The sequence below is a fragment of the Egretta garzetta genome, unplaced genomic scaffold (genome assembly GCF_000687185.1).
Source record: "Egretta garzetta isolate BGI_Z169 unplaced genomic scaffold, ASM68718v1 scaffold163, whole genome shotgun sequence".
NCBI classification, from domain to species: domain Eukaryota; kingdom Metazoa; phylum Chordata; class Aves; order Pelecaniformes; family Ardeidae; genus Egretta; species Egretta garzetta.
In genome coordinates, this window is record NW_009259308.1 from 4,265,747 (window position 1) to 4,273,246 (window position 7,500).

Sequence of the window (7,500 nt, forward strand, 5' to 3'; positions counted from 1 at the left end):
CCCCGCCAGCCCCAGAGGGGCGGCCCGACCCCGGCCCGGTGCCGCACAAAGGCCGTGAAAGGGTATCAAGTCCCCTGTGAGGAGAGAAGGACAACGGGGGGGAGCAGAGAAAACCCGAGCGGAGCTCGGTAGCGCCCGTAACGGCCTCAGGCTGCGAACCTCTTCGGGTGCGTGGGGATAAATGGGGCTCAAGGGCAGATGTCATCCCCACAGTAGTGTATCTCGAGTCAGATTTTAGGGAAGGACTTGAGCACTCCCAGGGAGAGCGTGGGGCTCCATTATGAGGGAAAATCACCGCAAGATCCATCGTGATGGAGGCACCTCAAGGAGGCCAAGGCCTGGATGCTGTCCCTCTCTCTCACTGAGGCACGATGTGGCTCATTGCACCAGGAAGGTATCATTTCCTCAAAGTCCCGCTGTCGATATCTTCCTAAGGTGCAAGTCCAGCAGGAGAGACTGAAATGCAGAATGACAAGAAAATAAAGCAGATTTCCACCGAACCCAAATGCTCCATCAGAAGTTGGCAGGCACAATGGCCCAAGATGATCTCATTCTAATTTCATTCTTCATCAGAAGTATACCAAACAGATTACAAAGCATCCAAATGGGTAAACCAACGGCTGGGTGATGCGCTTGCAGCAAAAGTCACCCTCTTGTGGCAAAGCAGCATGTAATGGTGGATGGGCAGGCACGGGGCGCCCCACTGTCATGCGAAGAAAAGGAGCACAACATCCCAGTAGAGGGGAAGTATTTCTGGGAGTCACTATAAAAGCAATTGTCCCTTCTATGAAGCCTCTGTCTATAAAAATGTTTCACTCTGTTAGTCAGCACTTACTTTAAAAAATAAAATAAGTTGTTCACTTGGAAAATGCATTTCTCCTTAGCATAGTTAACTTGCAATGTCATTTAAGGCACAGTAAATTTAGCTCTTAACATTGTCATCATTGCTATAAAAGAATAAAGAATAATTTAAATATTTTTATCCATTTCTAGCTACGAGGCTGACCACAAAGAACAGGCAAAAGAGAATCCAAACCTGAAAAATTGTAGTCTTAAAAAAGGAAATTGGAAACACAATTTGAGTTAAATTGGGTATATGTGACTAAGTTCTTATCAAGAAAACCTAATTCTGGATGGTAATTCTTGACTAGGTTTGAAGTGCCATTTTAGAGCCAGGATTACCAGTTAGAGAAGAAAAAAAGCCCACCAAATAACAATAGAGTTTTCTAGAAATTGCTTTAGTCCAAAGCAAAGCTAGCGAGTTAAGACTACAAGGAATCTTGGACCTTCATTACTTCTAAAATTAATTTAAAAACTACTAAGCAAAGAATAATCAAAGTACTTTTTTTTTCTTTTTGGTGTATTATTAAAAAAATTGTCAGGGCTGACAATCTTTTGTGCAAGGGCTTCCTTCTCCCTATTTTTTTTAAACAGGTAATGTTCCTCCTCCTTCAATATTTGCATTATGTTTAATGAAAATTTTGAAATCAGAGGTATGAAGGACATTTGTAAATAGTTCATGTATTTGTCATGGGAGAATTTGAGAACTGCCAAATTCAGCCTGTCCTGAACAATATTAGCTTAGCCTTCATACTTTAACCAAGAAGCAGGAAAAACTATTATAACAAATTGTTAGTGTGAGATCTGATCTAAAGAAATTTTCATATTCTTAGAAAAACAAGATTTTCATAGGTCACCATTCTTTGAGAAACGAAAACTGAAAAATAGGTGTAAGCTATTTTTTTCAAATTTCACATGAAGATTTGTGTTTTAAAAACCATGAAATATCTTTTCCAGCACAAGCTGTGAGGTATAGGCTTCTTAAGTCCTAAGGATTTACAAAGTATTAATCATGCTACCTATAAAATTATCCTTGGAAAAGATAAAAAAGTTATGAACGAAAGGTCTGCTAGTGACTATTAACAAGCTGATTCTTCAGGTCAAGCTAGGCAATTGAAGTAGGGATACTAAATCCTGGCTCCCCAAAACCTATCCAAAGCATATCATAGATTATGTGATGTAAATTATTCTGGGACCATGAGAAAAGATTACTCTGCTAGGAATACTGAAACATAACTATCTCTTCAGAAAAATTGCCAGATTAAGCTATTACCCTAGAAATTACAGATCTGCTCAAACATCATACAGTTTAGTGAAGCTAATGAAGTAGCGAGAGCAGCGTAATTAATTATATTGTTAATTTTTCCAGTTTGAAGGTGGACATTGATTCACCTGTATGCTACTGATAATTATTCCTACCTATAGCAATTACCTTCTCAAAAGCTGCCTGCTTGGTTGTTTTTTTTTTTGGTTGGCTGCAGGTGTATCTGAATGAAAATCATTGAAATTTAAAGTGCGTTGCTAAAAGAAATAGTTCAGAAATGAATAGTTTGATATTAATGGCAAAAATAAAACTACCGCATTTATTTACGGTTGTAAATAGTTCCAGAGAAACACGTTTTCCTTGTTTAGAGATATGCATTTAAAGATTGTATTTTGTAGGTATTCCTTTCCCCCACAATGTTCACATTTCATCGTGTATACAGGTAGTTGACATTGCACAGGTAGATTAAGGAATTGCCTGCACTAAAAGGCAACTACAAAGTGCTGCGGGAAGAGAGCAGGAAAGGCCAAAGATACTGCCGTTGTCCATGGAGGTGGCCCGTGAAAATGACCGAGGAGGCAGCCCACGCATCACCTCGTATGGCAACCAAAGTCAGCACCAATAACCAATCTGACTTGAGGAAATACAGTACACCACACCCTCAAGCAGGTACCTGGAGAATTAAAATGCAATTTGAAATAAGAGAGCAATCAGAATTAGGCACTGATGAAGTAGAACACCAGACTCCTTTGGAGCCCCCACAGAGGATCAGTGGGTGCATCAATACAGCACAGGGGTTGTGCAAGCCAACAGTCCAGCCTCCTTTGACCCTCCACGAACATATCAGTGTATTAGATATGCGGTTCTCTCATTTGACAAGTTAATCTTCTGCCCTCAGGAATTCTCCCATTTTACCTCGCAGTTCCCACCAGAAGTACCAAGACACCAGGCCAGTAGCACAGGTTACTGCCCTCTGTGCTGGTTTTGGTCAGCGCCCCTTCAGGTCAGCCCCTTACTGCTCTCAGCTGTGTTCTTTGTAACTAACTGCTTTGTAACAGGGAGAACAAATTGTGTAAGCTTAAACAATCCTTGCTAACCCATGCCGTGAGGACTCACACAGGTTATGGAACTCTCTCCCAAGCCTCCATGCTGTTGCCTCTGCAGGAGCGGGCAATGTCCTTGGGAAGATGCTGAGGTGGTGCGACTCAGGATGAAACGCAAGTGGTAACAATCGCCACCCAGCTGTACCCAGGAGATGACGAGGACAGTGAGCCAGCACACGTATGTCTTTTCCTTCAAGAATTTCATCTTGTTGATCACAGACCATCCTTCTATATGCAGGCATTGTATGCATGTGTTTGTATGAGTATACCGTTACTCGCTTTATGTTGCTTTCAAAGCAAAGCCCTACACATTTATGCTTTGCACTCTAAACCGTCTTCGGTTTTCTAATGCATTTTCATTATGTTTCAAAGTTGCTGCAAAAGCAAAAAGCACTATATAAAAAACAGCAGAAAAGTATAGCAATCTGCAAACGTAACTTTGGTTGCACTGCTGACTTGATGCTATTATACAGATAAGCCACTTTGCAGTAATTTAATTTAGGTCACTAAATTCCTTGTTAATTCAGAGTAATGTACCCATCCACAGCAGTTGCTTTTGTAGCTCTTCTAAGCTGAAGATTAATTTACCCATGCTTCTGCAGCTTTGAAGTAATACAAGCCATATGTATTTTTTCATTTTCTGAATTAAAGATGCACTCAGACATAATTGTCCGTGTTTAAAAGTACAAACAAGGTCAGATCTGTGCGGATAAAATAAAAGCCAGGATTTAGAATATCTGCTGGATCTCAGAGGCCCATCTCATGTTCCCAGGTACGCAAGATACTAGGAATGTATCTGTCAGCTCTTTAGAGAAGTGATTTTTGATATGAATATCTAAATTTTCATAATTCAAATTTCCTAAACCCTGAAACTATGTGATTGGTATGTTTCCTGCAATGAGGGTGTGGAATCCATCAGTTGCTGCAAATTCGAAGCTGCCATAAAAATCCCTGATTGCTAGCACCACTTCATGTGAACAAAGCGTAAACAATACCATTCTCTCTATTCTATATTATGCCCACTGTTTCAAGCTCTAGCTGCTCCTTCTATTTCATTAGGAAACGGAATTTTTGAAACCAAAATATGTAGATTCAGTTGTCAACACCAGTAATTAGTTCAGTGATGACCATCGAGATGCTCAGTTGTTTATCTCACAAATGTATATTGCTTCCAAAATATATCAGAGGTGCCAAAAGAAGTTCCTTTCAGCATTTTTCTTACAAATTTACATACATTCACCATTCTCAGCATAACATTCTGTAGTGCAGTAACAGTGGGGATCGTTAAGAAACAAAGGGAATTTCATATCAAATTACCAACCTAGAACAGCACAGAGACAAACAATACCTTCAGCGTTCTGATGAAGCAAAACCTTCCTAATCCCTCTCTGCAGCTACCATATAGTCTCAGGCTTCGTTTGTTCTGCAGGGTTACAATTCACTAATTAACCATTAGAATAACTTGGCGTGTCTAGACTGCAATTTTGTTGAGGCAGGTATTGTGACATGGTAAGTCCTCCCAACTAACTGCTAAGCTCATTTTAATACCAGAGATATTTTGATTGTTTCATTCTCCAAGCACTTAGGAATTGCAGTAATATAGGATCAGACTTTGGGTCCATCAAATCGCATCCCAGCAGTGCCCATCTTGTTGAAGAGGTGCCAGATGGGCAACAGATTGCTTCAGAGACTGCAACAGGCACATGCTTCATTCAGAGTTGCATTGCCAAGAAATGGTTATTTTCACTTTGCCTGTACTCCTTTGCGGCAGCCTTATATGTACTGTACTTCAATGTACTCACATTCACTGGAATATGTCAGGTACTGCTGTGCGTGACCAAAATTGGGATGTTTCTTTACTCCTGAAATGTTCTTCTGTACAGGCACAAAAACACTTCAAGTGACTTTGCCCACAGCTGAACATTTTCTTTTAAAGTGGAACCTGATAGCTATTAAACTTGGTGTAACACTGCTCCGAAGTGTGTTAGGAATGATGGATTATCTCAGTAACAGACTGGTTAGCAACTTCTCCTCAGTTTCCATTCTGTAACACAGCGGGTCTGCAAACAATCAGTAAAAAGATAAAAGAGGTAAGAGCTATAACTTATAAAGCGAGTAACTATTCTGAGGAAATCATTACACTGAAATGTAATGTAATGGTCTATTTTGGGAATCGTGGTCTTTGCAGTAGAATTTGTAACCTTTGTTGCCTAATGCATATCATCAGCAAATCTCTGTGAAGGTTATATTTAAAGACAGCAAAAAAAGAGTAAATCACAAAACAAATCCAGCTTCTTGAAAAAATAACTAGGAACAAAAGAAAGTAAGATAATAAAATCAAACAACTACTATAACTACAGTCCTCTTCGGTAAATGGTCCTAAAGGCCAGTATATTCACAGGGGAAGCTCAGCAATACCTTCTCCTAAAACAACACTGTCCCTGCTTTAAATCACCATTCTTCCCTACATAGGCTTTACTTTTTCCTCATTCGGAGTCAACTTCAAATTTAGTAATAACTTCTTGGCAGAAAGTACATTTTGGAAAATTTATAATAAAAAAAAATGTTCCTTGGGTTTCAGACAAAAGCAGGTACAACCCCACATGCCTACACACAATATTTTTATTGGCTAAACTGTTAACGTACTGCAAATTGTAGTTCCCAATTCCCTATATGGGCCTATTTTCTAGGAACTGGAAAGTGAGATTGATAGTTCACAGGAAATTGTGAAACCAATTCACAGCAAAAAATAGTGAAATCATAATACTGAATTAAAGCATTCACCAGGGTAAATCAGTAAATCTCCGTTTCGGTCTCATTTACAGCGCCTACAGAGCTGGCTAATTATAAACTCGAAGAAAATCTTTGACGTGATTAACTGTATAGCTAGTACGTACTGGGAGCGAACAGGCATCTTACCAGCAATTTGTTTTGTTATGATAAACCAGTCAGTGATATATCCCTGCCAGCAGAGGCTGGAATTTGAAACACCCCCACAATATTTTGTACTTAAAAACACTGTAACTTGTTAAATATGGAAAACTGGCATGAAGGATGTAATGCAAGCTAAACTTTCCCAGTGCGTTCTTAAAAAAAAATTTATGAGACTTTTAAATGTTCTGCCATTCAGTTATAAAAAGGTTTCCATAGAAACTGTCATGCAACATGACTTTTTGCTATAAACACACTTAAAGCGTCTGACTTCTCCATGTTCATTCTGTTTTCATGGGCAGCAAAAAAACCCACCCCCTTCCTGTCATCCAGGTTCTCTGGCTGAGGTTACAGCAGTAACACATTTTGACTTGTTTATAGAGATTTGCTCAGTTAAGCTGCAATGGAAATAAACATAGTTAAAGAGGTTACTATTATTTTGCAGGAATTAGCTCATGTAGTTTAATTACTCAACCTTTAATCTCTCCCCGTTGCATGTGATTTGTGTACATTCTGCCAAGAGAATTGATATTGGGAGCGAATTGAAGCGTCAGGAAGTTGGAAAACTGAAAATAAGTATACTAAAACTATTTGACCAAGTTCCCAGTTTCCTGCAGTTCTCAGTGCCAACCTATCGCAGAGCGTCTGTCTGTTACCCCTAGGTGCAGTGGAAGAGTTTTAAAATTAGAAAAAAAATCCACCAATGTTGACCAAACTGGAACTATTTGGCAATCTAATCCAAGGCTGGCCCACCGTTCAACTGACGTGATAGTGCCTACGTTAGGAGAGACTGCCAGTTCCGTGAGAACTTTGGCGTGGCATGGCACCCCCTCTTTCTGCACAGTTTTTGGTGCAGGCGTACTGTTTGCAGAAAGTGCTGACCTGACAGTCTCGGAGGCTGAGGTTGTTCCTTTTATCCATGGAGCGGTTGTCGTACTCGCGCCCTCACCTCTCACTGCCAGGTGGAGGGTGGGGTAGAAAGGTTCCTGCACTATGATTTTGGCCAATAGCTTCCCTTCCTTGCTATCACTATTTTTGTCCCATTAGTGGCAATAACAGCAGAGAGCACTTGTTCAGGCAGCGCTCCAAGAAGCTGGTGTTCTTGCCAGCATCAGCCATAAAAACGTAAAATAAAATAGAACAAACCATAATGGTTACTGCTGGCTCCCAGTTTCTGAGAGCAGTACCATCTACCGCTACCGCTAATGAAACCAGCCCAGGGATAACAACAGTAAATTTTTTCCACAGAATTTAGACGAGGCTGCTATGATTCATCTGTGAGCTGAAGGTGAAACTTCCAGACCTAATAAATGTTCTGCCTCTGCCACCAAACTCGGGCTTCTCTTCTGCTCAGGCCATTGC